This window comes from Apium graveolens, chromosome 5 (assembly GCF_009905375.1).
Source record: "Apium graveolens cultivar Ventura chromosome 5, ASM990537v1, whole genome shotgun sequence".
NCBI classification, from domain to species: domain Eukaryota; kingdom Viridiplantae; phylum Streptophyta; class Magnoliopsida; order Apiales; family Apiaceae; genus Apium; species Apium graveolens.
In genome coordinates, this window is record NC_133651.1 from 75,932,029 (window position 1) to 75,956,785 (window position 24,757).

The following is a 24,757-nucleotide window of genomic DNA, read 5'->3' on the forward strand; positions in this document are numbered from 1 at the left end:
ACCTGTGCAGGGGGAGCATATTGAAGATCCAACCACATCTCAAGAAGCCTCAGAACCTAGAACAGGCTCTTCAAGTTCTGATTCACCAAGCTCTGATGGGCCAAGTTCTGATAATTCTGGAAACTCAAATTCTGAAGAATCCAACTCAGAGATCATAATTTCAGGGGGAGCATCAGAAAATGTTGATGGAGACAACATGGATCATGGGGGAGCATCCAGTTCTAGAGATCACCTTTCATCTGTAAGAAAGTGGACTAAAGCACATACACCTGACTTGATTATTGGAAATCCTGAAGCAGGTATTAGAACTAGAACAGCAACTTCAAATGAATGTCTCTATCATTCTTTTCTTTCTCAGACTGAACCAAAGAAAGTGGAAGAAGCTCTTCAAGATGCTGATTGGGTGCAAGCAATGCAGGAAGAGTTAAATGAATTTGAAAGAAATAAAGTCTGGACCCTAGTGCCAAGACCAAAGAATAGATTTGTTGTTGGTACAAAGTGGGTGTTCAGAAATAAAACTGATAGTGATGGCGTAATTACAAGAAATAAAGCAAGACTGGTTGCAAAAGGATATTCTCAACGGGAGGAAATTGATTATGATGAAACATTTGCACCTGTTGCTAGATTGGAAGCCATAAGGATATTTTTGGCTTATGCTGCTCACAAAAAGTTTAAAGTCTTTCAAATGGATGTAAAAAGTGCTTTTCTTAATGAAGAATTGGAAGAAGAAGTATATGTTGAACAACCTCCAGGTTTTGTACATTCAAAATTTCCTAATCATGTCTACAGACTTGATAAAGCACTTTATGGCCTTAAGCAAGCTCCAAGGGCATGGTATGAGACATTAGCTCAGTTTCTTCTGGAAAGTGGATTTTACAGAGGGACTATTGACAAAACTTTATTCTATCTCAAACATGGAAATGACTTACTTTTGGTGCAGATATATGTTGATGATATCATTTTTGGTTCTACAAATGACAGACTTTGTAAAAGGTTTGCCAATCTAATGCAGTCAAGATATTAAATGAGTATTATGGGATAACTTAGCTATTTTCTGGGCCTTAAAGTCAATAAGAATGAAGAAAGAACATTTATTTGTCAATATAAGTACACCAGAAATTTGTTGAAGAAATTTGGAATGCAAGACTGTTCAAGTGCATCCACTCATATGGTCACTGCAACAAAATTGGATAAGGATACTGGTACATCAGTAGATATTACTGATTACAGATGTATGATTGGCTCACTACTCTATCTAACTGCAAGTAGACCTGATATTATGTATGCTACCTGTCTTTGTGCAAGATTTCAAGCAGATTCAAGAGAACCTCACTTAACAGATGTGAAAAGAATTTTCAAGTACCTTAAGGGTATAGCTGATCTAGGATTGTGGTATCCTAGGGAATCAGACTTTAAGCTAATAGGTTACTCAGATGCAGATTTTGCAGGGTACAAAATTGACAAGAAAAGCACAAGTGGAAGCTGCCAATTTCTTGGAGGCAGATTAGTTTCTTGGTTTAGCAAGAAACAAAAGTCAATTTCCACATCAACTGCAGAGGCAGAGTACATTGCTGCAGGAAGCTGTTGTGCACAAATTCTTTGGATGAAGAATCAGTTACCGGATTATGGGTTAACTTATTCTAAAATACCCATTTACTGTGATAATCAAAGTTCTATTGCTATGACAGGTAATCCAGTTCAGCACTCTATGACAAAGCACATCAGTATCAGGTACCACTTCATAAGGGAACATGTGATGGAAGGTACAGTGGAATTGCATTTTGTTCCAACAGATCAACAACTTGCAGATATCTTCATAAAACCACAATGTGAAGCTACTTTTACAAGATTGGTAAATGAACTTGGAATGGTTTCAGGTTCTTTCTCTAAATCTGTTTAGTTTATGTTCTGCTACATCAGACCTTATAATCGGTATTTATACAAATTACTATCTTTACGTAATCTGTGCTTAAATTGAAATTTACCTAAGTGTTGATTGTTGTCTGATGTGAATTTCTAAACTCTGATAGTGATATGAATGTTTCTGTGACTATTCAATCCAATGAGGATAACTGTGCTAGATGCTGACCTAGTAGTCACTAATATACTAGAAATCCCATGTTTGAAGTAATTGTTTATGTGGAAATCTTTTAACACAAGCAAATTTTAATATTGAGCTTGGTTAGGTTTACTTTGTGTATCTTATTACTAAGTCAAAAACTAGAATAGTGCTTCTTATCTGTTCTGATGTTGATAAATCTTATGGATGTACTAAGTGTTGATAAGCCTCACTTATCAAAAGAAAAAAAAATAAAAAAAAGAAATAGATATCAGGTACTCCTTTGAGATCTAGAGAAAAATGTATGTGGAAGGGAAGACCCAAGTGCATTGCTGGTATTAAGTAATATGCATTAGAAAAGTAAAATAAAATTTTCTTGGTGACTTTTCACATTCTCTGATTACGGGAGAAATACTCTGATAATAGCATAAATTCTGATAAGCAGTTGTGACTCACTTACACTGAGGAGCTCCTGTGAAAAAGAATATCAAAAGATGCATAAAATGAGCACAAAACAGTTGAGGTGGAATCATGCATGAACTCATTCTATAGCAGACTTCAGACTAATGACAGATTTTGAGCAAAGTTCTTAGTTATGCCTTATTTCTAAGATGTACTGAAGTGAATCAGACTTTTCTCTTTGTCTGATATTTAGCTTAAAAGCACACACTTACACTCCATATGAATGATAAAAATTACTGTGGTGATCAATGTTTTTTTAGATGAACAGTTTAAGTGTCATTTGCATAAATTCTCAGGACTAGTTCTGATGGAAGTTCTGATGATTAAGTTCTGCGGAAACCATATCAGTATTTGTGTGAAGAATTACAGAAATACACATTCACTTTATGAGTTCAGAAGCCATATTCTGATGACTTTTAAATTCTGATAATAATCAAGTTCTGATGCTTACGTGGCAGTATTTATTTCCTTGATTTATTTTTGGTCAATACTTTAACGGTTATATTTTATCAGAGTATTGGTTTAAGTGAGAAAAAGATAGTCATAATTACTTGTTTAGCGGGAATAATTTTTTTTTTGAAAAACTACATGTGCATAATAATCATTACTTATTTCCCGTGCCCATTACCTTTTGTCGTAAATACTGCATGGCTGACAGGTGTAAAGTCTGTTCCACTTCTCAATAACTGCTGTCAAGTGGAGCGTATAAGTAAAAGAGATAAATATTTTAAAATCTTTTACTTACATTTCTTTCTATACTCTCTCTCTTTTTCTTATTTTCTCATATTCTCTGACGGTTTTTTATACAGACATTTTATCAAACACCTTTCAGGCACTCTAACTTCTCACTTCTTTTACAATGACACCCAAGGATATAATATTTAATGGAGCAAAGTTTGTACCAAACAACTACGCTGCCATTCTCACTAAGAGTGAAGCTCCTTCGAACTTCATTTTATCCAGGATTTCTTATCTCATAATGAAATTGGGTTCGCTTTGACACAGCCATCCAGTTTATCTGGAACTCAAGTTTTGACGAACGGGACTTTATGATGATGGTGGTAATGATGGGACTCCAAGCATCATTTTTTCAACAAAGGACGGGGAGTACATTATTACTTTGACAACAGTTCGAAAAGCTCTACACCTACCTGAAAACTGTCAGTTCAGTTCTGCTGTGGAGGAGCCCTTGCTACAGTAAATGATGGCTAATTTAGGGTATGAGGAGAGTTTGGAAAAGTTGGGCCAACTTAAACGCCCACATATTCGAAGAGAATGGAGCTTTTTCTTCGATTGCATCACCAAGGCGTTCGCAAACAAATGCTCAAATTTTGATGCCATTCCTATTTTGAAACAACAAATTGGGTATGCACTATTAAACCAGTCTCATTTTAATTATGGAAAGACTGTGTTATGTTTTATAGGAGATAGGATGTATGAGGACAAGAATGTAGTTTACTTTGCTAGGTTTTGTCAGTTAATCTACAGTTATTGTACATCAGATGAACCATAACTAGCAAGTGAACTCATAGAACCATTTAGATTAGCTAAGAGGGCTTTTACTGATCTCTTAACTGCTGACAACAAGAAGGAAGTTTTGAGACCCCTTAGAATTCCTTTATCAGTAAAGCAAGCTCTGGTAAATGCTGATTTTGATACCTATTTATTGTTATATCCTGATGTCCAACCCACCAACACACAACAGCCATCAGCACCTACTACTGTCACTTAACAAACATTCACATCAGAACATGCCAACCAACCATCAGCACAAAATCAAGTAAAGCCTTCTTCTTCTAGAACAAAGAAGACTAAGACAATACCTCAGTCACAGCAGAAAAGAAGGAAGATGATTTTAAGAGATGAGTCTGATGATGAGGTACAGGTTCCCATCAGAACCTGTTGCTGAAGTAGCTGAGAAGGCCTCTTCTCATCAAGCTCAAGAAACTGGGAGTTTTAGGCCCCTAAAAAGTCTTAGAAAGCTAAACTCTGATGATCAAGCTCCTAGAGTCTCTCCACCAGCTAAGAGACTTAAAAAGCAAAGAGCAAGGAGGGCTGTGGAAGAATCAATCTATGAAGAAGGAATGGAAGCAACAACTGTGGAAGGGGGTCAGGAATCTCTGATCCCACAAGACCCTACTGTAGTTGAATCTCTTCCAAGTGCTGAGCCAAAACTTCATGAAGCTCACAAATCTCCAATCCAAGAGCCAGAGACTACTTCAATGTCTACACCTCCTGTGTCTCCAATAAACTCTCCAGTACATGCTGACAATCCGGGCATAAGTTATGAAATAAATATCAATAATTGGGATGTGCCTATGGTCTTTGTATCTGGAAGCTCCACTTATTTTACTTACTTCACAACAAACTCCACCAGCAACTCCACTGCTAGATGCTGATGTTCATGCAGATGAATCTTCTATTGCTTCACATACAATTATTCTATCACAAGATGCTGATACTGAAGATTCTGCAAGTTCTGTTGAAGTAAATGCTGACGATACTGGTGAAGCTGCTACAAATGTTAATGTTGACGCAGTTGGTCCTTCAGGACATGCACCTCTACAAACAATTGATAAAGCTGATTTGATTAAGAAGTTTGTGAGAGAGGATGCACCAGTACCTTGGAGTGAAACCTTCAGAGGAAGAGAGTGGATCAAGGAGTGGAACAAAGTTGATTTTGTTCCTACTGCAAATATTCTTGCTGAGCACCTGGCTAAAGCTGATGAGATGCTATTGAATGATGACTTCAAATCATAGCTCAGAGTTACTGCATTGAGTACCAGGAACCTTCAAGGTCAACACTCAATAACTCAAGCCAAGGTGGACAAACTTCAAGAAACACTGATTAAGCAAGACATGAAGGTCATATTGGACAAGAAAAGGTTTTTTAAGCCATCCTTTGACCGCATTGAGTATATAAAAAAGACTCAAGAAAAGCAGCAAGCTCAACTATCTGATATTTTAAAAAATCAAGCTGCTCAACAAGACCAACTCAATGAAATCCAAAACTCTGTGGAATTGCTTGTCTCCCTGCTTCTACCAGATGATGCCAAAAAGGGGGAGAAAGTGATTAAGTCCAAATGCAAAACTGATCAACCACTGAAGGGTAATGATGATGATAATGAAGACCAGGGAAACTCTAAAAGGAATAGAGGTCTAAGTCAAGGAAAGGGTTCTTTATCAAGGGAAGCCAGAACTACAAGTCAAAGAACAAGTTCTGATGCTGGGAGAAGAACAAGTTCTGATACTGGTAAAAGGATAAGTTCTAATGAAAAAACTCTGAAACTTGATGAATAGATCTCCAAAAGGCCGTTCATAAAGGATAATCCATGCATGGATTTTGAAAGCCTGAAGGAAGAAGAAATTAGACTAAAAGCTGAAAACGACAAATCTAAGTCAAAGTCTAAAGCTCCAGTCACAGTAAAGAAACCACTTAAGCCTAAGGGTATTGTGATCAAAGAGAGGACACATACTGAGGCATCTAAGGCCAAGTCCAAATCAGAGGTGGAAGTTGATCCTAGATTCAAGGGTAAGGCAAAAGTTGATGAACCTGTAAAGATATATATGCCAACTATGGATCTGAAAGCAAAATCTTATGAAGATACAAGTCTGTTTTTGAAGAAGAAAAGCAATATTCAAGCAACCTCTTACAGAGCTCAAGTTGTCTTGACATCAGAAGAAAAGGAAACCTCTGACATTGCTCATGTTGAACCTTCAAATATTCTACTACCTGGGTTTACTAAAGCTCAACAATCTGCTCAACCTATAAAGATTTCAACAAATGTTTTTCAGGGTAGATTGCTCCAAGGGAAGGATGCTAGAGATAAAACAGGACTGGGTAATGCTGATGAGAAAAGAGTAAACAACTCTACCTTAGATCCTACATCTCTTTCTGAACCAGGAGTAGGGACAACTCTAGAAAGATTAAATCAATTAGAGTCTGTACAGATGGTTTATAATTCCAAGCTGAAAGAAGACATAATGCTTTATTTTATGACAGATAGGAGAGTATTCCAGATAGGAGAGTATTCCATATAAGAAAGGATGCAATTTGGTTGAAGTATTATGAAGAACTGCAACATGTTTTATTTTTACTTCAAGTGAAGAACAGGTCAACAGATGGTGCTACCAGTTACTTAAAATCTGATATTCAAAGGCAGAAGAAACTTTACTCTGTAAAGTCTGACATACCATACTATCCAAAGTACAGAGCTCACAATGGTGAATTTATTGAGATGAAGCCCAATACCGCCAAGATCACTACATTTCTGGGTATTAAGGGTGTTGAATTTAATCTAGAGTCTGACAAAGCTTATCTGATCAGATTGGATCAGGAAATAAGGAAAGCAAAGATTAATGATCTCGGGGCTGCTATCTTTCAGACATGAGAAGATACAGTTGAACTTAAAGATGCTAAAAGGAGGATGATAAATGAACTTGAATATGCTGAGAGAACTCTTTTGAAGAACTATCTCAGAACAACTTCTGACATTCAGGAGATCAAATACTGAAGCCAGGATAAAGATTACAACTGTTAAATTTTGAAGGATATATAGGCTAAAGCTGATATCAGACTTTAAGGATGGTAAAAGCTACAAGGACTGTGAGTTGTAGTTATCTAGTCAAATTCTCATATGCATTTGTACTTAATGTTTTTGACATCATCAAATATCTATTAAACTTGTATATTATGCCAATTTACAAGTTGGGGGAGATTATTAGATATATTTGTGATGTTATGTCTAATAATGATTTATGTTTAGTTTTCAGATCTTGACTAACAGGACAAATCATGACTTAACTGGAAATCAGTACTTATACTGAAGTCAGAACTTAAGATATGAGAACTTAAGTTATCAGAACTTAAGATATCAGAAGATATTCATCAGGAGATAATATCAGTACTTAAGAAGACTTTCAGATAAGGAAGACGACTGATAGAAGGGAAAGAAGATCAAGACTAAAACAAGAAGAGATATGCATGGAGAAGAATTCTATGAAGAATAGAAAACTCGGAGGAAAAGATAATTAATTGATATATTTTAGGATACAGAATTATATTCGATATCAATTATAAGATTATCTTGTAACTGTGTGATATATAAACACAACATAGGATTTACGTTAGATGTGTTATCTTTATCGAGAATATTATTTATTATAACCTTAGCAGCTCTAGTGATATTTGTTCATCACTGAGAGAGAACGGTTCCATTGCAATACTGTTTTATTAATAAAAATATTTTGTGTTACATACTTGTGTTCTTAATTCGATTTAATTGTATTATACACTCTATTGAACCCCCTTCTTCGGTGTGTGTGACCTAACACCTTTAAAAGAAAAAGGAATGGACGCTAATTTCTTACCCTCTCTCTTAGGCCTCAGCAACCACATAGTTTAAATTATGCTAAGCTTTCCTCTCCTGTTAATAAGAAAAGATATTGCACAGGTTATTGGTGCCTACATTTGTTATGTAGTTGCGGAAGCAAACTTCAGATCATATTCAGACAGTGTTCGATGTGTCTTATTAGTGCAGAACTGCAGATCACTGGAGATCTCCTCGAACATATGCTAGCTCTGAAGCTATTCAGGTGTGTCACGCATACTTTTTTTCTACATTTTTTTGGACAATTGTGACTTGTGAGACACATTCCAATGCCCAGTCACGCCCATACAAAAAAGAGAAAACTTATTTTTCTTTATCTATTTATCAAATCTAAGTTCATCTTTTAATTAAAGTTTTAATGATGAACAGAGCTGGACTCTCCACATTCTTTTTAGGCATCAGGTTAAGTATATACTTACTTAAATTGTGCAATATATGAAAATGTACGGCTAATGTATAAAATATGCTAGATTAGTATACAGTTCTACTGACATATTCATCGCTCCTAAATATAAATATGGTTTTTTTTAACTGAGGTAACTGAACTCATAAATTATCCTGGACAGATTACTGAATTATACAAGTACTCGAAGTCTCTTGGAAATCCTCAGTTTCTTCTACTACCTTTTCAGCCATATAAGCTAATCTATGCATTCGTGCTTGCTGAAGTTGGAAAAATTTCAGAAGCTTTAAGGTAGGTTTATGGCTCATATGTTGTTTACAAGCACTTCGCTTCCCCCTTGATATGATAACATGGGTCAGGTACTGTCAAGCTATTTTGAAGTTTTGGAAGATTGGCCGAGCACCAGAGGTTGACACATGGAAAAATTTAGTATCATCTCTTATGAAGCGATTACAATATGAATTTACCAGCAGGTATGTATATATTTCTTTGGATTTACTTATTATTTGATTACTTATCTTATATATGCAATTTACAAGGTGGTTATACTTCTGGTTCATCTCCAGCGAAATTGGTTGGTAAATTTCTCAAGTTGTTTGATAGTACTGCTCAGTGGGTTGTTGGGGGCCTTCCTCCACCTGTTCTCTCAACATCGCATAGCAATGCTACACACAAGCATGAGAACCATAAAGGACAAAGGGTATGCAGTGGTCAGTGAACAATGGCAATGCCTTCATTAGTGCCATCAACATCCATTGAACCAATAAACGAGTGGAGTGGCAATCAAAAGCCAAGACATAGTAGAAGCATTTCAGAGCCAGACATTGGTAAATCAGTAAATCACCAAGAAAGGTAGATATTTATTCTGTGATTTTGAATTTAAAAAAATATAATTTCACTTCATTCTTCTACTAACTTTTAGATTTTGAGATAATTTGAGATTTAGTTATTCATTTTAATATAAAACTTAATTACTTAAGCCTGCCTTTCGGATATGTGTGGGATATGTGTGTTGCAGGAACATATTTAGACACTATGACCTTGTTACTTCAATTACATAATTGTTTTGGAAATGATTGCTTATTAATAAGTTAACATAATCTATTATTAAACTATTATGTTACTAAAAGTAATATCTCACTACTATATAATCATTGGTGATTATCTTTTGTCAATTGTGAGCAGCTTAATTGAGAAGGAGAGATATATTTGGTAAATTGTCGATATGGCATTATTTATATAAATGTTTTTATAATTCTGCAATCTCTTTTGTTTCAAAACTGTTTTAAATAGACCACTTAATAGTTACTACAGCTCTGCAGTCATGTAAATAGACTAGTAAGAAACAATGATTTTTTTTGAGAAAACTATTAGTCGATTCCGAAACATTATCCTTTTATAGGAATTTAGCCTTAAAAGAATAGTTTTGTTGACGGAGGAATCTGGTAACAACAAAGATTGAGGTTTCTCGCCGGAACTAAGATCTATGACGGTGGTTCTTTGCCGGAAACTTAAACGGTGTGAGGTTGATTATGGTTGTTTTAGGCTGAGATTGATCAGAGTAAGTGGTGGCTCTCTTTTCAGCTCTCAACTTCTTACCCTCTCAATGTGCCTACGTACCCTTTATATAGGGATCAAGCCTGACGTAGTTCTCGTAGAACAGGAAGTCTAATGAATCTAGACTTCTTACTCCTAAGCCCAGTAGAAGCCCATCCGATATCCATCTTCCGCTAGCTTTAGGAATGTCCAACTATGAGGCCCAACCGCAAAGGCCCAAGGCTCGTCCGTAATCGTAGGACTTCACGGATAGTGCATCTCCCTGCGCAAGGATAACACTCCGCTACAGCTATCTCCCTTGATTTACAAACGCATGTATAGCCACGGTTCACCCCAAATGCCAGACGCGTCCCTGTCCCCCGAATGAGGATAACCCACCAGATAGCAGGACAGGTGATCCCAAGCTCTTGGGTGCAAAGTGCAGGATGACTCCAAAGTTCTCCAACGAGGACACCCATTGAATACAAGAACAGAGCTCCCAAAGCACACACCAAAGTAAACCCCACATCCCCAACGAGGACACCCGTTGAATACAGGAGGAGGCCTTCAATCATCAGGCACACCCCTGGAGGCCTTCAAGCTTTTCACGGACATCCCCCTCCTTGACCGTCTCAAGGAGGGAATTCTTCAGTGAGTACCTGCAACAAATACATTAGTAAAAATAATCCTCCATTACTCCTCTCCATGCAAGCTTTGTCCTGAATTCAACATCAAAAGTATATAGATCAAACACAGGACGCGTCCTAACCAATTGGGCGCGTCCTAACCTCCATAAATCCAACTCTGCTTTAATCGTTTCTTATAACATGTAAAGTCACAGGACACGTCCTAGAATATAGGGCGCGTCCTTAACCTTATTAGACTTGCACCGTCTCCTCTAAACCATCATGCACAATATTTCACTTTCAACGACACATCCCTGCTAAGGTAGGCGCGTCCTAGAGCGTCCATCACCATAAGATTTCATCTGCCAAGCACTTTCATAAACATTGACGCGTCCATAAAGCCTGGACGCGTCCTTCCTTGACCATGCACTCTCCCCGCCTCGTAACATATCCCTTCTCAAGTAGGCGCGTCCTGTAGGCTTGGACGCGTCCTAACTCCCACAACGCAATGCCGAGTGTGACTGTAACTAGCCCGTGTTTGACCCGAGTCAATTTAATGCCAAATTTTGGATATAACAACTACCCCCCAAATTCCATTTGCAGTTAAAAACAAAATTGGAATTTCTTTCCAAGCGAAATTTGGCTCAAAATATGTGGACGCGTCATGACAGGAAGACGCGTCTTACTTTTACCTTCTGCATGTGGTGTACAGCTGTCGTCCTTTTTCTATAAATACCCTAGTTGCACCATACCACCACCACCATCTCTTTTTCTCTCTCACACAACCGCCATTGCCGCCTTTTCAAGCAGGAGTTTCGAGGTCCAAATTCCTGTGATCTATCCAGCCATTTCCCTATTTCTTTAGCTCAATCCAACCGCCAACTCATAAGGTATACAAATCTTCCTTTACTTTCTTATTTAATTAAGTAAATCGAGTTTAATGAGCAAAAACCCGTTCATATGCTTCGAGTTTCCATGCACCATTCTTAGCTCTCCTTGTATGTATATGTGTATATATCTGTAACTATAACATGTTTTGCTTTCCTGATCTCCCAACTACATGTTTCTAGGATTTCATCATATTTCCCCCAAATTGTTAACAGTCGATTAACATTCCACGATTGTAATCATGTTGGACGCGTCTTCCCGATAAGGCACGTCCTGTATCTCCTAATTTAAGACATGTTTAAGCTGTCCCAAACAAAGGTAATATAGGGCCAAAGGTTTATTAGGACGCGTCATTGTAGCACACCCCCTGCGGTAGATTTTTAGGACGTGCCCTTCCAGTATCCTTTTTTCCATCTTTCTTTTTCTTTTTTTTTTTACATAAATGGACGCGTCCTCAAATTTTTATTCATTCTTTTGCAGCTGGAGGATGCGTCCTCCTTCTCACCATTTCATCCATTCAAAGCCCTCAACAAACGCCTCAGAATCTACTCCCCACATCTGATAGCTTTTAAACCCGACTTTCCCAACATCCACAGGACAAATTCCTTCCTTAGAGCAGAAAGACGCGTCTTTCGTTCCCTTAAATCATAAAACTCTATAATGTCTGATTCCAGCTCCGACTCCATGGACCATGTTCCCATAATTTCAAGAATGGAAAAGAAGGGAGTCAAAAGGCAAAGAACTCCAATTCTCCATACAAGGGCCGCCATCGAAGATTGGACGGACGATGAAATTATCCCTTCTACAAGCCAAAAACCTCAAGGAATGGCTATTTCTGATATGGACGCGTCAAACACACAGGACGCGTCATCTTCCCAGGGTGCGGCTCCTTCTGGGGACGTGTCCCCACACAATGTAAGTGAATTCGAAAGAAGGATTCCTGACCCTGAGACGTATCCCGTATCTCCTCAAAAGTCTGATCCTCCCCTAGAGCATTGGGAACCTTCAGACGTAGAAATAGATTGTGACTGGGCGAGGCTCGGTACCCTTACTGAAGCAGAGAAGAATGCCAGAAGGAAAAGAGAGGGTAAGCTGGCATGCGTAGCTCTTGATTCTACTGCGTCTGACCTGGAAATCCAGTGGCACATGAAATACTACGACATGGAAGGCATCTAGGCGCGCCCTCTTCGAACCATGAGGCCACATATTTTTAACATTGGGAATCAAAGGATTCCCCGAATGGTGCTTACTCCAAAATTGATTTCTTTAGGCGTGGGCGCGCCCTTGCACCCATACATTAAGAAGATCCTGAAGTGGTATGACGTCGCTCCGATCCAGTTGTCTCCAAACTCATACAAACTGGCTTGGGCTTTGTACATGATGTATCACAACCTCAGGCTGGGCGCGCCCTCTATGAAGAAATTCAGCTTCTTTTTCAGCATAAGAAAATCAATTCCTGGTTATCACTTCTTCGTTGTCAACAAGTGGCTGAACAACAAGGGATTTAATGAAGGCAAGATCATCCATGAAAGGGATTGGAAAGAACCCTTCTTTTATATCTATGACGTCAAGAGATCCCGTGTTCGTTTCAACCTAGAACCAAGTAAGTAACTCAAAAACATGTTTTCATATACCGGACGCGCCCTCTTGGTATGACGCGTCCTCCCTTTTTTCTTTAACAAATTCTTACCATCCTTTATCTCTAGACAAAAGAGTCCAGAAAGAACTATCAGGGAAAAGGAAAAACAGGGCAGACAAGGTTCTCCAGTATGCAGAGAAGCATTTTAACCTCAAAGACATGATTACAGAAGACAACCTCAAGCTAGTGGGCGCGTTATCACCCCGGGTTGGCTCTATCTGCAAGTTCCGTGAATTTCATAACGGCAAACCTGTTCTCACAACTTCAGAAAAAACCAGGGGCCTCAGTGCCGCAGAAGTGGTCAAGATTGACATTAGTAAGCAATTCAACTTAGAACAAGGTATGTTTAAGTGAGGGAGGACGCGTCATAAATTTTGGAAGCGTCCACAGCTACAAAATTTAGCTCCCCATTCAAAAAATGTTAACTTACATAAGAATCAAAGGTGTTTCATGCACACACATCTGCTAAGGGCGCGTTTTTTCACAGGACGCGTCCTTCTTGTTCTATATTCCTACAGCTCAAGTTTTTCCATAACCTGTCACAACCAACATGTCTCTAGGAAGGGCGCGCCATATGTGTAGGGCGCGTCATTCTTTGCTTGATACATATATGCATTACTCATGTCTTTCATTTTCCTGATTATACCTTTATGCATTTACTCATTTTGGTTACCATCTTTTCATGTACCTTCTTACTTTTAATCTGCCATGCATGTAGAATTCTATATCACAACATGGGCGCGTCTTACTCCCTGGACGCGTCTTAGAGCCTTTAACTAATATCTTTTCCTGTTTCTATTACAGATATGGCTTCACTCCCCAAAGGATTCGTAATTGGGGCTTCCAAAAAACTAAGGGCAAGGAAATAGACTCCTACAAAGGTCGATCCAAAGGCAAAAACCCCAACTCCTATTGCAACTCCTTCTCCTCCTCCCAAGATAATCGACACCACTGTGCTAGACATTCCTGAAAGAATGGAGGACGCGCGCTCCAAGCATCAAAAGACTGTCCCTGATGACCAGTCTTTCGTTCTCAGATACCTAGGCGCGTCCTCTGTTGGAAATTTCACAGAGGATGAAGTCAGAGGTTGGACTTTTAGAACGGAGCAGCAAACGGAGGAGGCCATGGTCAAGGCTGCAGCCGAGCTTCACCTGCATGCCAGGCAGAGCGCTAACATGGCTGCCAGGCTTAGGGCGCGTCTTGCTGTTACAGACACTGCAAAGAGCCAGGCCGAAGACAAGGTCAAATCTCTGGAAAAACACATTGCCCTGCTTACCCAAGAAAAAGATGCTGAAATCAGACGCCTGGAGGGGGAGAGGACGCGTCTGGAAATGGAAAAAGCTGTGTTGGAAGGCAATGTCTCCGCAATAGAGAAGCAAATTGACAGCGTCATCGCCCTGAATTCCACCATGCAGCTGGAGCTCGACACCCTGAATGATGATAGGCTGCATGGATGGACAGAGGAGAAAAAACTGGTTTATCAGCACGGCTTCCAGGCTGGATTTGAAGAATGGTGCTCTGGGTTCATTGCCAACGACCCAGAGTATACATTCTCAAAGTTTGATGCAGATACCCAGATATGGGTAAATGATTTCAGGGTCAGGGCCGCAGAATCCATCAAGAATAAGAGGATTTTTCTGGGCTTAGAGGCAGAGGACGCGTCCCCTGATCCTGCTCCACTTCAGACTCAGCCTCCCCTTGCAGAAGGCCAAGACAAGCCACATGACGCACCTCCTACTTAGGACGCGTCCTTTATCTTTTATGTACTTGAACTATTTAAGGGTGAGGGCCCCTTGAAGCCTTGCAAGTTGTAAAGACTATTTTTGAACATTCACTTGCACTTGTTTTTTTACTCAATCATTTACATGGGCGCGCCTTGTGTTTAGGGCGCGTCGCCTTTGACTAATTTGTTATTATTTTTACTCCCGTCAGGCAAATATCCATTGTGGGCGCGTCCTCTCTAGTTGGACGCGTCTTTGTTTGTTTTGGAAAGTGCATGAGCACGGCACTACACTGTACTTGTGTGTTTAACCAATGCACAAGGCACGATGGGGCGCGTCCTAACTGTTTGACATGCCTTAATGTTCTCTTAGAAATATTTTCTGGTAGGGACTTGCTTTTATTTTTAAATTAAGAGCATCAACCAATATTACTTGGGCGCGTCCTTTGAAATAGTACACTTCCTAGTTACATTTTTACTCAAGTTCTATTGTTCCTTTTAGCAGCCAGTACTTCAGTTAACATTCACATAGAACTATCAATCAAGACGCGCCTCACCTTTGATCCAAAATAAATCATCCTTCACGCAGGACGCGTCTTTGACAAGCACTTTTTCTTTTTTACTTATGTTGTCAATATCATAGTAACATCCAGTCTAAAGGAGCATCAACCAAGATAACTTGGGCGCGTCCTTGAAAATAGTACATTTTTCTTGAGTTTCATTTATATAAAACCCTAGCTTAGGGCGCACCCTACATTTAGGACGCGTCATGAGACCAAGCAAACTGAGCAAATATCCCTTAGAAAAGTTTCAAAATTTTATTTATAATGCGCTCTGATGTCAAAAGTGCACCAGTCCCACGGCTACTATGCTCTGTGGGGAAATTATTTCTAAAAAATGACCCTTCAACTAGTCCCAAGGTAAGTAGTACATGCACTACCCCCCTAGGCTAGGAGGAATTTATTTAATTCTAGCCTATAAACTGGGCATAAACCAAAATGATAAAAGAAATATGCAAGGGGCCAAAGCCACGCCTTACTGGTAATACTTTCGGAGATGTTCCGCATTCCAAGCTCGCGGAACTAGCTTCCCGTCCATATCTTCAAGGTGATAAGTCCCCTTCCACAGGATAGACTTTATTCTGTACGGTCCTTCCCAATTAGCTCCAAACACTCCATGTTGGGGGTTCTTTGTATTGGGCATCACTTTCCTAAGTACCAAATCTCCCACCTTCAGCAATTGTCCCTTTACCTTCTTGTTATAATACCTTGCGGCGCGTTGCTGATACGCCGCTGGCCTTAGTTGAGAATTTTCCCTCGTCTCCTCTAAGAGATCTAAATGAAGCCTTTGATTAATCTCAGCATCTTCTTTCCTGTAATAATCTCTGCGAAGTGATCCCGATCCAACTTCCACGGGGACCATAGCTTCATAGCCGTAAGTCAGCATAAACGGCGTTTCTCCCGTAGTAGATCGTGGCGTAGTGTTGTATGACCACATCACCTTCGGGAGTTCTTCAGGCCAATTCCCTTTACGTTCCTCCAGCTTGGTTTTGAGGGTATGCTTTATTATCTTGTTAACAGCTTCTGTTTGTCCATTACTTTGAGGATGATAAACCGCTGTAAACTCCTTCTTGATTTTCAATTCCTCACATAATTGTCGCAACTCCTTGCTATCAAACTATTTTCCATTGTCGGAAACAAGCTTGTAAGGGATTCCAAACCTGCATACGATTGAGTTGAAAATGAAATCCCTGATTTTCTTTGCGGTGATAGTAGCCAGTGGCATAGCTTCCGCCCATTTAGTAAAGTAATCGACCGCAACAACTGCATACTTGACGTCTCCTTTAGCTTTCGGTAATTCTCCGATAAGATCAATTCCCCACATGGCGAACGGCCATGGGCTTGCCATAGGCGTCAAGAGTGTAGCCGGCATAGACGGGTAGTTTGCAAAGCGCTGGCAGCGATCACATGCCTTGACGAAATTTGTAGCATCTTCTCTCATTGTGGGCCAATAATACCCTTGGCGCAACACTTTCATTGCCAACGAGCTACCCCCCGAGTGATTGCCACAGATTCCTTCATGCACCTCTCTTAGGATGTAATTTCCTTGTTCTTCTTCAACATACCTGAGCAGAGGTTGGTTGAACCCTCTCTTGTATAGGACTTCATCGTATATCACATATCTTGCAGCTTGATAACGGAGTCGACGAGCCATAAACTTATCCTCGGGGAGTGTTCCCTTGCGAATGTAAGCTAGAATGGGCGTCATCCATGTTTCCTTGGGAGCCTCATCCACTTGCATAGTTTCTATCTCTGGGATACTAGGAACCTCCTGGATTTCAAGAGGGATGGATCCTAACAATACAGCCTCTTCTTGCGACCCCATTTTTGCCAGAGCATCCGCATTACTGTTTTTCTCCCGCAGAACGCATTCCAATCTAACTTCTTTGAACATTCCAATCAGGCGCTGTGTACATCTCAAGTATAATTCTGTTCGCGGGCCTCTCGCTTGAAATCCCCCATTCACCTGATTCACTACCAACTCTGAGTCACTTCTTGCAATTAAGTTTCGCACCGCCATTTCCAAAGCGATTTTCAGGCCATTAATCAGCGCCTCGTACTCCGCATCATTATTAGTTGCATAAAACTTGAAATGAATTGCGCTCATCAGGTGGTGGCCTTCCGGAGACACAAGTACTATACCCGCACCTGCTCCTCCATTGTTAACCGCCCCATCCACATGCAAGATCCACCAAGGATGCGGAAACTCTTCCAAAGACTCCTCGGCATGAGGTGGATGTAGCATTACCAAAGCTTTATCATCAATTTCAGAATCAAATTCCAACAAGAAATCGGCTAAGGCTTGCCCTTTTATCGCTGTTCGAGGCACATATTCCAAATCAAACTGTCCCAACTCCACAGCCCATTTCAGCATTCTGCCTGATGACTCTGGTTTGTGCGGGACCTGTCGCAGCGGGTACGCTGTACGAACTTCAACTCTATGGGCTTGAAAATACGGCCGCAATTTTCTTGACGCAAGAATTAGGGCGTAAACCAGTTTCTCCATATTTGTGTAGCGAGTTTCAGCGTCGTGTAACCGCTTGCTCATGTAGTACACTGGTGATTGCTGCCTATCTTCCTCTCTTACCAGAAATACACTGATTGAATATTCAGACACTGCGAGGTACAATATTAGATTTTCCCCATCCAACGGCTTTGACAACATGGGAGGATGTCCCAGTTGCTCCTTGATTCTTTTGAAAGCCTCTTCACATTCTGACATCCATACAAAGTCTTTCCCAGCTAATTTAATCGCCTTGAAAAACTCCTTGCATCTATCAGACGACTTGGAAACAAATCGATTAAACGCAGCGATTGTCCCAGTCAAACTCTGCACCTGTTTCACATTGGTGGGTGACTTCATATCCAATAATGCCTTGATCTTTGCGGGGTTGGCCTCAATTCCCCTGTGGTTGACAATGAACCCGAGAAACTTGCCCGACTCCACGCCGAACACACATTTTTGCGGAATTAATTTCATACAAAACCTCCTCAGAATATTAAACATCTCCATCAGGTGCTTGATGTGGTCACTCGTCACCTCAGATTTCACCAGCATATCATCCACATACACTTCCATAGTTCTCCCGATTTGATCTTTGAACCTCATGTTTACCAACCGCTGGTAGGTTGCGCCAGCATTAATCAAACCAAACGGCATTCCTATGTAACAGTATAACCCCCTGTCCGTAATAAAGGATGTATGTTCTTGATCGGGGCCATATATCGGAATTTGTTTGTAACCGAAGTATGCATCCATAAAACTCAACAACGCATGCCCCGCCGTCGCGTCAACCAACTGATCGATTCTTGGCAGCGGGAAGCTATCCTTTGGATAGGCCTTATTGAGATCCGTGAAATCCACACATTTCCTCCACTTCCCATTCGGTTTCTTCACCAGTACTGGATTTGCAAGCCATTCGGGGTAGAACGATTCTTTGATCAACCCCACCTCCAACAACCGGTCTACTTCTTCTTTTAATGCTATCGCCCTTTCTCCACTTACTGGGCGGCGTTTCTGGCGTATGCCCTTGCAATTCGGGAGGATATTCAAACGGTGACACATTACTTCCGGGTCGATTCCTATCATATCTGAATGACTCCATGCGAAAACATCAAGATTTGCAATTAGAAAGCGGGTAAGACTTCCTCTCATCTCATCATCCAACTGAGATCCCACTTTCAAAACCTTGCTCGGGTCATTTTTATCAACTGGAATGGATATTGTGTCTTCGGCCGGTCCCGCTTTTTCGGTGGGCATAGGGATCCTGGGATCCAAATCGAAATCAAAGTCTCGGGGGTCTTCGACTTCCACTTTTTCATCTGAGGGTGCGTCCTCGTTTGGAGGAGAATCAACCTCAATTTCATTCAAGGGCGCGTCCTTATTTTGAGGAGCATCTACCTTGAGGTTATTCCCGAGACCTTGCAAAATCTCACTTCTTCCTTCCAATTTTTTCCCGTTAACCTCTTTCTGTATGATTGCCTCGATATGGTTCACCACCACTTCCTCTACGCTACGGATCCTCGAAATACGCCCCCGCGTCAAAAAAGAATTACCAGAGACATTGGTTTCTTCCTTCCCGGGGCTTTCAACGAAATAGTGGGCATGAACCTCTCCACTTGGTTTGACATGAATATCTTCTGCATCCTCAAATGGGAGACCTTTCCCTTCATACCTTCTTCTACGAAATTCCTTGACAGCCTTATGATAGCAGTCGCGTGACTCATACTGTGACCCTCTCAGACTGCCAACCCCGTTTGGCGTTGGGAACTTTATCATCAGGTGGTGTATCGAGGTTATCACCCTGAATGCTCGCAACTAAGGTCTGCCGACTAGCACATTGTGCGCGGAATCCTGATCTAGTACCTTGAAATCTATCATTTGGGTAACCGACAAGGCCCCTTCCCCGAGTGTGATGGGAAGCCTGACAGAACCCATGACTCTCACTGCTTCCCCAGTAAAGCCATTGACGTGCGCATCTTCGAAATACATGTCACTATCTGGAAAACCCAGCTTTTTGTAGGTGCTGTAGTACAAAATGTTTGTGGAACTCCCATTATCCAAGAAGACTCGATGTACGTTCATCGCCCCAATGAGCATGGTAATTACCAGCGCATCGTTGTGGGGATGATGCACCTACCTAGATTCTTTTTCCTTGAACGTAATATCAGCGGACTCCCCCTTAAAGACCTTCGGGGGTCTATCTTCCAAGCTGTGGATGTTGGTGAGCGGTGGATGTTGCGCTTCTCTCGCGGTTTTTTCCAGTGCTCGATTACTATCACCAACAAAAGGGTGTCCTCCAAAAATTGCCCTGATACTGCCAGCCCTCTGAAACTTGACCTCTGCCATTTTTTCGACATCCTCCGCCCGCGGGGTCAGTTTTTCATCCTTACCTTTGTCGTCAAGTCCCCTGCGTCGTTTCACCTTGTCCATCCATTCTCCTAGGTATCCTGCCTTGATCAATTCCTCAATCTCATCCCGTAAGTGGCGACACTCATGGGTGTCATGGCCAGTAGACTCATGGTAGTCACAATACTTCTTCTTGTCTCTGCTCTGCCATGAAGTTAAACGGTCGGGCTTCTTGAAGATTCCTCTATCCTTATTTACCTCGAAGATATGATCAATGGACGCCGCCAGCGGTGTATAATTGCTCACTCTTCTCTCGTAGTTCGATGGTGGGCTCCATTCTCTCCGCGAGCTCACAGTATTTACCCTGTTAGGGCTTCTGGCATTTCGCCGATAATCTGGGCTCAAGGATCTGTCCCTTCTCTTGGATCGCCCCTTGGAGTTATGGGTATTGTCATTCTTTTTTGTTTCTGCAAGCGACTGCTCGATCGCTTTGAACGACTCCGCCTGCGCAAGCACATCAGCTAGCGACACTGGGTCCTTCCCTTGCAGGTGCTTCCAGAAATCCGTCCCCACACGCAACCCAGCTATAAGCAATATTTTCAATGTTTCATCAGTGGCACCCCTCACCAAAGTAGATTCTGCATTAAACCTCTTGAAATACGAAGTCAAACTTTCTCCTTCCTTTTGTTTCACATTAGCCAGCGTGGTAACAGGTGGTGTATACTTCACCGCGGCTTGGAATTGTGTCAAAAACAAAGTTTTCATTTGTTCCCAGGATGAAATCACACCCGGACCAAGTTTTTGGAACCACTGCTGAGCGCCCTCTCTAAAAGTAGCTGCCAGAAGACGGCATCGAGCCAAATCAGGTACTTGATATACATCCATTTCAATGTTAAAACGCCCCAAGAACTCCACAGGATCAGAGTTCCCGTGGAAACGCAAGTCATTGGTTGTGTTCCTGTATCCCGCGGGCAATTGCGCCTCCCTCACAACAGCAGCAAAAGGAGAAGGAGCTTGCGCAGTCGCCGTTACTCTTCCTCCCTCAAGATGGTTGAGCAACCTCTTGAGGTCGTTCACATTAAACGTCCCTACCCCAGGAATGGTCTGAACATTAGGCTGTTGGGGTTGCTCTGCGACTTGCTGAAATTTCCCTTGATTACCCCCCGGGTGTGGCGGAGGATCTCGCCGCCCCTCGCCCTGAGGCTGCAGCGGTGGCATGTTACCATTTTGGTCCTTTATATTTTCCCGTACGCGAGGTTCATCTTGACCGCGTTGCGGAATTTCATCATTGTTCTGCATTCTTACTTGAATTCGCCCGCCGTCCTGGTCATGAGGACGCGCCCCAGACCCATTACCAGTAACGCTGTGGGAAGCTACGGGAATAACGGCGGGGGCTTCTCCAGCGGAATGTGCTCCACCTCTCCTACCATTGTAAGGGGCTCTTCCGTATTGATATCCCATTCTTCCTTGTCCATTCCTTTGGTATCCCCGGTAGTAATTCCCGGGCCTTCCTCGCGGAGGGGCACGCTCGTGCTCACGTTGCCGCACCCCGTCATCCCTTTGGAATGCGGGAGGCACACGCGTCGTATCACGGAGCTTCGCTTCTCCGGAGTTTCCTTCCTTTTGCCATTCTACCAGCAACATCCTCAAATCATCGTCCTCCAACCTTATGCCAAGCCTCCTTTTCAAGGCTGAAAGATCCCTTCCTCCCTCGTCTTGGTTTTGAGCGTTCTCCTTACGACGACGCTCGTCCATCGTACGCCCAGACCTATGCGGGTGTGGCACTACCTAGTTGCCCAGGCGAGGCCTTTCTCTGCCTTCAGTGTCCTCATCCGCAAGCTCCATAATAGGTTCTACATCATCAGAATACTGCAAACGCCGTGGAGTGATTCGCGGGTTATCCCCGCTCCCCTGGATATCTTCCTCAACTACAGGGGCTTTCCCCAAGGCATGACCATGACGGGGGAAACGACGACCTCTCCTCGTCTTTCGGCGCTCCACCGTGTCCAGTCTTGAGTTAAAACTGTTAAGAGTATCCCCCATGCGATACAATTGCTCCAATATATCAACGTTGCTGATGAGAACTCGAGGTGCCCCCCCCCCCACATCCGGAGCCCTCGGTGGATCCGCCATGTTTCTGGGAACGTAATGTTCGTGGCGAGTATAGTGCCCCCCGCCTTCTCCTTCAGACCTGCTGTCACTTCCATCATAAGAACTTCCATCACGATTGTAAGACATCTTTTCCTCCTAAGATTGCGACCTTAATTAGCACCCCTCCTTCTAGCGCCAATTTGTTGACGGAGGAATCTGGTAACAACAAAGATTGAGGTTTCTCGCCGGAACTAAGATCTGTGACGGTGGTTCTTTGCCAGAAACTTAAACGGTGTGTGGTTGATTGTGGTTGTTTTAGGCTGAGATTGATCAGAGTAAGTGGTGGCTCTCTTTTCAGCTCTCAACTTCTTACCCTCTCAATGTGCCTACGTACCCTTTATATAGGGATCAAGCCTGACGTAGTTCTCGTAGAACAGGAAGTCTAATGAATCTAGACTTCTTACTCCTAAGCCCAGTAGAAGCCCATCCGATATCCATCTTCCGCTAGCTTTAGGAATGTCCAACTATGAGGCCCAACCGCAAAGGCCCAAGGCTCGTCCGTAATCGTAGGACTTCATGGATAGTGCATCTCCCTACGCAAGGATAACACTCCGCTACAGCTATCTCCCTTGATTTACAAACGCAGGTATAGCCACGGTTCACCCCAAATGCCAGACGCGTCCCTGTCCCCCGAATGAGGATAACCCACCAGATAGCAGGACAGGTGATCCCAAGCTCTTGGGTGCAAAGTGCAGGATGACTCCAAAGTTCTCCAACGAGGACACCCGTTGAATACAAGAACAGAGCTCCCAAAGCACACACCAAAGTAAACCCCACATCCCCAACGAGGACACCCGTTGAATACAGGAGGAGGCCTTCAATCATCAGGCACACCCCTGGAGGCCTTCAAGCTTTTCACGGACATCCCCCTCCTTGACCGTCTCAAGGAGGGAATTCTTCAGAGAGTACCTGCAACAAATACATTAGTAAAAATAATCCTCCATTACTCCTCTCCATGCAAGCTTTGTCCTGAATTCAACATCAAAAGTATATAGATCAAACACAGGACGCGTCCTAACCAATTGGGCGTGTCCTAACCTCCATAAATCCAACTCTGCTTTAATCGTTTCTTATAACATGTAAAGTCACAGGACACGTCCTAGAATATAGGGCGCGTCCTTAACCTTATTAGACTTGCACCGTCTCCTCTAAACCATCATGCACAACATTTCACTTTCAACGACACATCCCTGCTAAGGTAGGCGCGTCCTAGAGCGTACATCACCATAAGATTTCATCTGCCAAGCACTTTCATAAATATTGACGCGTCCATAACGCCTGGACGCGTCCTTCCTTGACCATGCACTCTCCCCGCCTCGTAACATATCCCTTCTCAAGTAGGCGCGTCCTGTAGGCTTGGACGCGTCCTAACTCCCACAACGCAATGCCGAGTGTGACTGTAACTAGCCCGTGTTTGACCCGAGTCAATTTAATGCCAAATTTTGAATATAACAAGTTTGTTTCATTTGATCAGAGTGATTCTTTTAAGGATGAAAGTTTATCAGACATGCAAGAACATGACGCGGGCTTTGGTAAGTATTCCCGCTTTGGTCAGTTTGGCTCTCAGCTATTACAGAAAACTGTTGGGATGGTTTTACGAGCTTGTCCAGTCCGTCAGGTATTTTATGACTACTATTTATATTCTGTGTAAAATTCTTCCAGTTCTTCAAATGGCCAATCTATTTCAGTTGCTTATCTTTTAAGTGGTTCTAGTCCACCAGTGGTGTTACCAGAGGTAGGCATTTATATGTATTGAAGACGAAGCTGTGAGGGAAGAACAAATTTTATAATGATAAAAATCTTAAGTTGTTGATAGTCCAGCTGAGGAAGCAGCTTTGCCACCTCCACCAACTACTTCAGCTCTCCAGAAGAAGGTCTCTCAGGAAAATTTAAAAGACGGACTTCAAACTGAATATATGCATGCCAGTAGTAGGCCAGAAAGTTCAAATGTTGGCTCTTCTTCTGACTCAACTCCAGGTATTCCACCAATGCCACATAGCTCAATACACTCTACGACTCGTGGAAGGATGGGTATTCGCACAAGGTATCATGGAATGAACTGTTGTTGCTCTGTTCTTGTAGCGTTTAAGTGTTGTCCACTTCACAGATTTCCGTGTGATTTTTGCTTGTTTGCCTTTTTCGTGATTATATTTTTGATATAATAATCAACCCAAGTTAACTGAACTGTGTTTTTCGGTGTCCAAGAGAATTCCTTTTCGACTATCTGTAGACTGCTAGGAACTGTAGGACCATAGTTAATAAAAAGAATGAAACAATAATATGATAGGCCAAGGGGTGATTTACGAAGAATCACTACCCATATATTTTCCAAAAAAAATCATAATAATAAAAAAAGGATTACATAGTTAATCAATCTCCAAAAATATTAAAAGGTTATATCTTCAAGAACCCAATACGTATTCCAATTACATAGCATTTATACTCAGATTATCTAAATTTAAATTTTTAAGTGC

At 41.8% G+C, this 24,757-nt stretch overlaps 1 pseudogene; it reads left to right on the plus strand.

Annotated features, from left to right (window-relative positions):
• LOC141660184 (protein transport protein SEC16B homolog) overlaps nucleotides 1-24,473 on the plus strand; it is a 40,638-nt pseudogene extending 16,165 nt beyond the window's left edge.
• Nucleotides 24,474-24,757: the final 284 nt, after the last annotated feature.